This window comes from Oryx dammah, unplaced genomic scaffold (genome assembly GCF_014754425.2).
Source record: "Oryx dammah isolate SB20612 unplaced genomic scaffold, SCBI_Odam_1.1 HiC_scaffold_10, whole genome shotgun sequence".
Taxonomy (NCBI): domain Eukaryota; kingdom Metazoa; phylum Chordata; class Mammalia; order Artiodactyla; family Bovidae; genus Oryx; species Oryx dammah.
Window position 1 is genome coordinate 53,770,048 of NW_024070194.1, and position 8,959 is coordinate 53,779,006.

The window sequence follows — 8,959 nt, forward strand, 5'->3', positions numbered from 1 at the left end:
ATGGCACAGAGAGATTCAGTAACTGGCTCCAAGTCACAGAGTTGGTTCAAGGGTAGAGGAAGAACATGAACTGGGTACCTTGGCTTCAAAGCCCTCACCATACCTTTCTACTCTTCTAAATGATAGCTACCTAGACCTTTACAATTGAAGAAAAGGTATTTTAAGTTTGGTTATCTTGTTATATCTTTCACAGGATGATTTTTAGTGGTCTACAAAGTTGCTTTTGTTACTGCACATAATCTATAAAACAAGGATGAAAACAGTTGAATGAAAACTGCCATGAGGGCCATATGGATACTGCTCAGCATCTTTCCTGTGTTGCCTTATTGCCCAGACATTAACAGGCAGTTTGCGGAAATCTTAGCATGATGCTCAACAAGAACACAAATATACTCTGCAAGTGAAACGGTTCTAACAGAGAAATTTATGACTTGCTCTTCAAAATGCCAGATGCATTAGGCTTCTCACCATTGCCCTTTCTGGCAGAAGGGATTTTTCAAGTAGTTCTCAAAAGTTATATAGGTCAGTATATTCTTAAATTCAGAGAAGCAGAAACTAAATCCCGCTCTACCTCTCTCTCTTGTGTGAAAAACAGATTTCTTCATTCTGATCTATCAAGGAAGGAACGTACTGATTTCGTTGAGCAATTTTCATGACTTTGGATTTTGGATTTAGCAAGAATAACTGCTAGAACTCGGTGGTTCCTTAATTTTTAAGGTCCATAAATTCAGATTTCTAGACATGCTTAATCAAGATAATGGGTGATGGACAAGGCCAAATCCTTTCATGAGTAAAAATCTAGGTATATAGAGGCATGACAGTCTCCTTTCTTTATCAATAACATATGCATAGAAAGAAAGAGGTAGAGAATGAGGAAGAAAAGAAGAGAAGGGGGGAAGGGAGAGGTGAGGAGATAGTAAAGGAGAAAGACAGACAGACAGGGACTGGTAAGGTGGATGCTTGAAGAAAGCTACTGGAGGTGGGAGCCTGCTGGCTTTTTGACAAAGCCCATGAACAGCCCTCCCTGTCAGTTAAGTTTTCTAACTCAAAGAAGGTTGTCTCTCCCAGTAACCCTTATGTGGAACTGCTAGTAGAGAAAGAGGTGAAGACATTTTTACAGGAGGCAAAGGAGCATTTAGGAAGAGAGGGAAGACTCCACCCTTTTTGAAGTTCAACATTATTAGAACTTCTTTGATGGGCAAGGAACTCCAAAAGAAGTTGCAGTGAGGGGAGAAAGTCAAGGCCATTCTGGGGTCTAAGGGTGATGCAGGAAAACTAGCCCCTGGCAGAGTGCACTGAGGCTGGAAGCAGTCTGTGGACCTGCCGTCTTGGTCTTGCAGATACTGTCCACCATGGACTAATGAGCTGTCATCTTGGGAGACCACTTTGGGTACCACTGTGGCCGTTGCTGAAATTGCAGGGTATCCAAGACGTAGAATCAGTTTCCCAGTGGGAAGCCCTGAGAGATAAAAGGCTAAGGTCCTTTACCAAACTTCCCAAAAGTAGTAGTTGAGTAGGATCCAGAAATCCCATGGACAGAGGAGCCTGGTAGGGTGCAGTCCATGGGGTTGCGAAGAGTTGGACATGACTGAAGCGATTCAGCAGCAGCAGGAGCCAGGAGGAAAAGTAGCAGGGGAAGGCACCAGGCTGGGAACATGGAAAAGCAATTCTCATTTCAGAATCCACTCACATTCCATTTTCCAATGGATCCAGTTTATTCTGGTAATAAATTATTCCTACCTTTGTATCATAGGGCTCTATTTAACTTGTAACAACTTTTGTTAGTTATTAGTCATTAGTAGCAGTCTTAGTAGTTTGTTTAGTATTCAGATTATTCATTCATTTGTCCACCAGTGGCTCAGCTGGTAAAGAATCTGCCTGAAGTGCAGGTGACCTGGGCTTGGTCCCTGAGTCAGAAGATCCCCTGGAGAAGGAAATGGCAACCCACTCTAGTACTCTTGCCTGGAGAATTCTATGGACAGAGGTGCCTGGTGGGCTACAGCCCATGGGATTGCAAAAAGTTGGACATGACTATGCAATTAACTTTCGCTTTCACCCATTCTTACTAGAACTTCAATGCGAAGACACACAAAGATGGATGAACACTGGCAGTTCTGCCTCCTTGAGCTCAAGTCTTGTAGAGCAGCAAGAGGAGTGAAAAAACAGACCTTTTGCAACAGTGTGTGACAAGTGCTGAAATAAAAGATGTCTGTTACTTAGGTGTCAGGGAAAGGACACCTACCCCAGACTGAGGAGAGTGGGAACTATGAGAAGAGGCTTCCTCTGAAATGTGACCCAGTTGAGCAAGGAGAGAGGAGTGGAAGCCAGCTAGGAAAAAAGCATCAGTCTGGCTTGTGGGGAGAGCAGCAGGCAGCCAATGAGATGCCTTAACAGTCTGAAAAAAGGTCAATTAGATGTGGAAATTGGAAGCTTTCAGAGAAGATGCCCAAGGAATAAGTGGTAACAAGGTTATGAAGGTCCGTGGAGAACTTTGAGTAGCATTTATATTTCCTCTTAAGAACAATAGGGATTTCCAAGTGTTTGTGGTTTATAAAGTTCACTCTGGTTATGGTAAGGATGATGGGCTGGAAGGGGCAAGAGTGGAGGCTGAGAAATCAGTATGGAAGTTGTTGTGAGGATGCAGAAAGAGTAGGTGCCTAGGGTGGCAACATGGACACAGAACTTCTAGGGAGCTCAGAGAAATGTCCTGTTTGGGAGGAATCAATAGGACCTGGGGGCCAAGGAAGATCATGGAATCTAAATTGACTTTCAGAACTCCTACATTGTTGGTGCAGCCACTATGGAGAACAGAATGGAGGCTCCTCAAAACACTAAAACACTAAAAATCGAGCTACCATATGATCCAGCAATCCCACTCCTAGGCATATATCTGGACAAACTGTAATTCAAAAAGATACATGCACCCCAATAGCCAAGACATGGAAACAATCTATACATCCATTGACAGATGAAGGGTCCATATATATATGTGGTCCATATATGCAGTGGAATACTACTCAATCATTAAAAGAATGAGATAAGGCCATTTGCAGCAACACAGATACAACTAGCAATTCTCATGCTAAGTGAGGTAGTCAGAAAGAAAAAGACAAATATCGTGTGATATCACTTACATATGAAATCTAAAATATGGTGCAAATGAACCTGTCTATAAAACAGAAATAGACTCACAGACATAGAGAACAGATGTGTGGTTGCCAAGGTGGGGAGGAAAAGGGAGAGGGATGGAGTGCCAGTTTGAGGCTGGTAGATGCAATTTAGGTACTATTACGTTTAGATAAATGACAAGATCAGGGGACAGGGAACTATATCTAGTTTCCTGGGGTAAACCATAGTGGGAAAGAATTTTTTAAATGTATGTATGTGTATAACTGAGTTACTTTGCTGTACAGTGAAGATTGACATATTATTGTAAATCAATTATATTTCAATTTTAAAAATACATTTTTGAGCTTAAAATATAAATTAAAATAAACTGATCCTCAACTGTGGGGCCTGGACAAATGAATGTTTCTGAGAGGAGAGCAGGAACACATTTTTGAGGAAACATTCAAATGATGTATTAATAAGTCCCTGAGGAGCCACTCATACCAAAGCGAAAGAAGGTGGGCTTGTTTTTAATTCCCTTTCAGTTAAGATAATCCCAAGGAAACAAATCCATAAATAAACCATAGGAAGACTCTTTGGGTCACTCAATGATTCCTTCCTGTCTGTCTTTAGGATTTTTCTTGTGCCCCCAATAAAACTGTGGGGTGATCCACACTGCCGATGAGTCTCAGAGCTCCTCTGAGAGCTTGTGAGCCCAACTCCTATAGCTACAAAGAAGGAAGGAACCATGCCTCAACACTGGGTCCAGCAAAGCCTGTGGGCAGGGCTGAGGTTGTGAGGGTGTGCACAGACCCCGGGATGGAAGAAGGGCACTTGGTTCAGGTGAGGGCTGCCAACATAGTCTAAAAGGCACGTTTACAAGTGCTCTAGGAAGATGAGGCTGGAGAGAGAAAGAGAATGACCCTTCTCCATACTCGGCTACTCAAGTATTATCATCCATAGTTGAGTGCTTGCTGGAGTCACCTTTAGCCCAGAAAGTTGTCTGCCAGTTGTAGACCCATCACTGCTGTACAATCTGATTGCATGTTCTCCTGTAGAGAAATGAACCCTGTTGGATTTACTTACATCATCTTCGTCCACCTAAATCTCTTATCAGTGGCATTTCTCACTATGGTAGTTCTGTTGGCACCATCCTTTCTTTATTCATTTGACAAATACTATCTTAGTACTTGCCACACATCAGTGCCTTGGGTACAAACACAAATAAGCTGTTATTGCTGCTCCCCAAGGAGCCACCTAACCCAATTTGAAATTAATTTGGCAAGACTTATGTGCAGGTACAGGAAGTACCTATTACAGGTTTGGGCATTCTCTACCTATGACTAGATCTATTCTGATCAGATTTTAGTCCTTCAAGATTCAGCTCATGTCCCAAACTCTCTAAAAAAGCTTCTCCTAATTTCTGCAGCCCACAGTATTCTTTTATTTTTTTTTCCTACCCATGCTTTGGCATCAAATGATGTGCTGCTGGGCCCTGTTACTCGGTTCATCATGAGTTTCCCTCCTTGACTGGATGGTGGGTCCCCTGGTGGGAAGGTTGTATTCGTCAGGGTTCTTCGAAGAAATAGGACCAACAGGGAATATAAAGAATATCCTATAAGGGGCTGACTCAGGTGTCTGTGGACCCTGACAAGTCCCAAGCTCTACAGTCCACACGCTGGAAACCCAGGAAAGGGAATGGTATGACTTTCAGTCTGAAAGCCAGCAGGTTCAGGAGCTAAGAAGAGGTGAAATTTCACCTCAAGTCAGGACAGAACAAGACCATTGTCCCAACTCATGTGGTTAGGCAGGAGTTTCCCTGTCATTCCAGGGACAGTCAGCCTTTCGGTTCTATTGTATTCTATCCCATTCTATAAGAGTAGGGCATGGAGGTCTCAGTTAAGAGTTCCAAGCATCTGCTCTAATTGGCCTGTTGGGGGCATGTCTGAGAATCTGGGCCCCAGACGGTGATCTCTCTGGAGGACCCTGATTAAAAGTGGAGTGTGGCTGACTGGGCCCAAGCAGTAGTTTTCAGCATTTTTGACCTGACACATAGGTCAGGAAGAAGTACATTTCATACTGTAACTCATCCATATGTGCTCTCTGTCTCATTTTTAAAACTTTATTTTTATTGGAGGATAATTGCTTTACAATGTTGTGTTGGTTTCTACTGTACAACAAAGTGAATCAGCTATATGTATATATGTATATATATATATATATATCCCCTCCCTCTCTCACCCTCCCCCTCACCATCCCCTCATCCCATCCCTCTAGGTTGCCACACAACACTGGGCCGAGCTCCCTGTGCTATGAGCAGCTTACTAGCTATCCATTTATGCATGGCAGTGTCTATATGTCAAGTCTATCAATTCATGCCACCCCCCCCTTCCCCCACCATGGCCACGTGTTCATTCTCTACATCTGTGTCTCTATTCCTGCCCTGGAAATAGGTTCATCTGTACCATTTTTCTAGATTCCACCTATATGTGTTAATATTAATATATGGTATTTGTTTTTCTCTTTACTTTCTGATTGGAGGATAGTTGCTTTACAATATGCTGGTTTCTGCCAAACAATGCAAATGAGTCATAATTATATATATATACACCCCCTCCCTTTTGGGCCTCCCTCCCCTCCCCAATACCACCCCTCCAGATCATCACAAGAGACCAGGCTGGGCTCCCTTGTTTAAATAGCAGATTCCCACTGCTGTTGTTTAGCCACTAAGTTGTGTCCGACTCTTTGCCACCCTAGGACTGCAGCCCACCAGACTCCTCTGTCCATGGATTTTCCAGGCAAGTATACTGAAGTGGGTTGCCATTTTCTTCTCCAGAGGATCTTCTTGACCCAGGGACCAAATCCAAGTCTCCTTGCATTATCTGCATTGCAGGTGGATTCTTTACCACTGAGCCACATGTGATATTGGTCCTGAGAAACAAGTCAATTGGCCTAGTGTTCAACCAACATAATGCCACAAAAAAGCCTGAAAACCTTAAATTCATACTATACTACTAAGTATTTTATTTAATTAATTAATTTATTTTTACTTTATTTTACTTTACAATACTATATTGGTTTTGCCATACATCAACATGAATCCACCACGGGTGTACACGTGTTCCCAATCCTGAACCCCCTCCCACCTCCCTCCCTATACCATCCCTCTGGGTCATCCCAGTGCACCAGCCCCAAGCATCCTGTATCCTGCATCGAACCTAGACTGGCAATTCGTTTCTTACATGATATTATACATGTTTCAATGCCATTCTCCCAAATCATCCCACCCTCTCCCTCTCCCACAGAGTCCAAAAGTCTGTTCTATATATCTGTGTCTCTTTTGCTGTCTCGCATACGGGGTTATCGTTACCATCTTTCTAAAAGCTGTGGTACATATACACAATGGAGTATTAGCTATTAAAAAGAATACATTTGAATCAGTTCTAATGAGGTGGATGAAACTGGAGCTGATTATACAGAGTGAAATAAGCCAGAAAGAAAAACACCAATACAGTATACTAACACTACTAAGTATTTTAAATGACCGAAGTTTGTTCCTTTTTATGGCTGAGTAATATTCCAATCAGCAGCTTCTTGACAGGCATCACAGAGCACAATTTAATGGCAGAAACCAAACAGTTCTCTGGTTCCCAAGAAAGATCCCCTGACAGTGCTCATTCCTACCAGAGATGCTGGACCACAGCTGCACCGTCTGGCCCTCTTGCAGCTTCAGGCTGAAACTGGCAACTGTGTGTTAGAACAGCTATTCCCCACTGTCCATCATGGAACAGGACTGGGCTTCTCTTGGCAGGGAGGCAGTTTCCACCACGGACCAAGGCCTGTGGGCCGAGTCCCACTACAGAACAGGTACCCTACTATGAGCGATTGCGAACACTGCTCTCTAGCACCATGGTGGTCAGCTGGCACCAGCACTTATGAAGAACGGCCGAGAAGAAAGTGGCTTTTGCATTTGTTAAGGAAGACTGGCACCATCTGAGCTTACCATAAGGCATATGCGGAAAGTGCCAGTCATGTGGACTCTGTGAACCAAAACTGCATGTCATAGCCCCTAGGGCCATGTTTGTGAAGTGAGTCTTGCTGCAGAGGTCCTGTGGCAGTTAGAACCTTCACGCTAATTACTAAGAGGATTCCAGACAAACACTGCCTGAGCAACTTCTTTGGATTGATTTTTTTTTTTTAAAGTCTGGCCTCACTCCAAACTTTTTGAAGTCATGTGGGATCTTAGTTCTCCAACCAGGGATTGAACCCACGACCCCTGCATTGAAAGGTAGAGCCTTAACCCCTGGACCACCAGGGAAGTCCCTCTTGGATTGAACCTTAACCTGAAACAAAATATCAGAAATGGCAGGCCATGGATGGTTCAAGACTACGGATGTTACTGGCTTTATCTGTGCTGTGTCAATGTCTGTTTCCTGATGCTGCTGTAATAAACACCATAAACTGGTGTGGAGAACAACATGAGTTTATTCTCTTACAGGACTAGAAACCAGAAGTCTAAAAGGGGTCTTATTTGGCAAAACCAAGTGGTTTGCAGAGCTGTGTTTCTTTTGGAAACTCTAGGAGGGGAGAATCAACTTTTGGCCTTTTCTAGCTTCTAGGGGCTTTATGTGGTTTGGGGGGGGGCTTTTGGCTTCTGCCTTACCTCTCTCAGACCTCTGCTTCTTTCATCACATCTCTGACTCTGACTTGCCTGCTGCCCTCTTTAAGGACCTGGGTGATTTCATGGGGTCTGCTGAGGTTTTCCAGGTTAATGTCCCTATATCAAGTTCTCTATTTAATCACATTCACTTTCATGCATTGGAGAAGGAAATGGCAACCCACTCCAGTGTTCTTGCCTGGAGAATCCCAGGGATGGGAGAGCCTGGTGGGCTGCCATCTCTGGGGTTGCACAGAGTTGGACACAACTGAAGTGACTTAGCAGCAGCAGCAGCAGTGTTTCTTTAGCCAGGTAAGGTGCCATACCCACAGGTTCCAGGGTTAAGGATGTGGCTGTCTTTGGGGTCAATTATTCTACCATGGTAAATTTTTTAAAAAGCGTGATCAGGTTCAGAAGACCTATGCTCAGCAACTAGTGGTCTGTCAAATCTGGAAAATCAGGTTTCTGTACCAGAGAGGTACAGAAACATGACTTGAAACAAGTGGTCAATAAGATGACACCAGGCAGCATGTGAAAGGCATACAAGAGGCTTGCTGGTCTATTTATCCTTTCCATCATGTGTTTGTTCTGAAAAGGCACAACTTTGAGGAAAACTAATGGAGTTTCATGAGGCCACATAGTTCTGCAGAAGCAGGCCTGGAGTTGAATGAATTGATAAATATGAACTTGAGAGAGTCAGTTCCTGGGTAGGTTGATAAGAAGTCTGGGGTCCCCAAGGAGGAGATAGGAGTCTGGAGTTCTCAAGGAGGAGAAAAGGACACATTTTTTTTCTACACTGCTTTGTCATAGTTAATATAACATTGTATCCTGGTTGAGGACATGTTTCTCCTTCTTGAGAACCTTCTGACTAATTCTGTCATATTAAAATGTATGGGAGTGGGTCTGATAAGACTTACAACCTTGAGACATTCTTTTCATTTACTGTAATAACCAATTGAAAAAGTGTATAGCTCCATTGTTAAGATTAGCAAGGGGGGCACTCTTCGTCCCTTTTCTGATGTCTATGTCAGAAGCTTTCTCTGTCCCTTTTTATACTTTAAGAAAACTCTGCTACATATAAGCCCTTGAGTGATCAAGCCTGGTCCCTGGTCCCAAGCTAAATCATCTTCTTCAGAGATTCAACATATCCAACATCGTTCACCTGTAAGCTATCAAGTTCATGACGTGAAATCT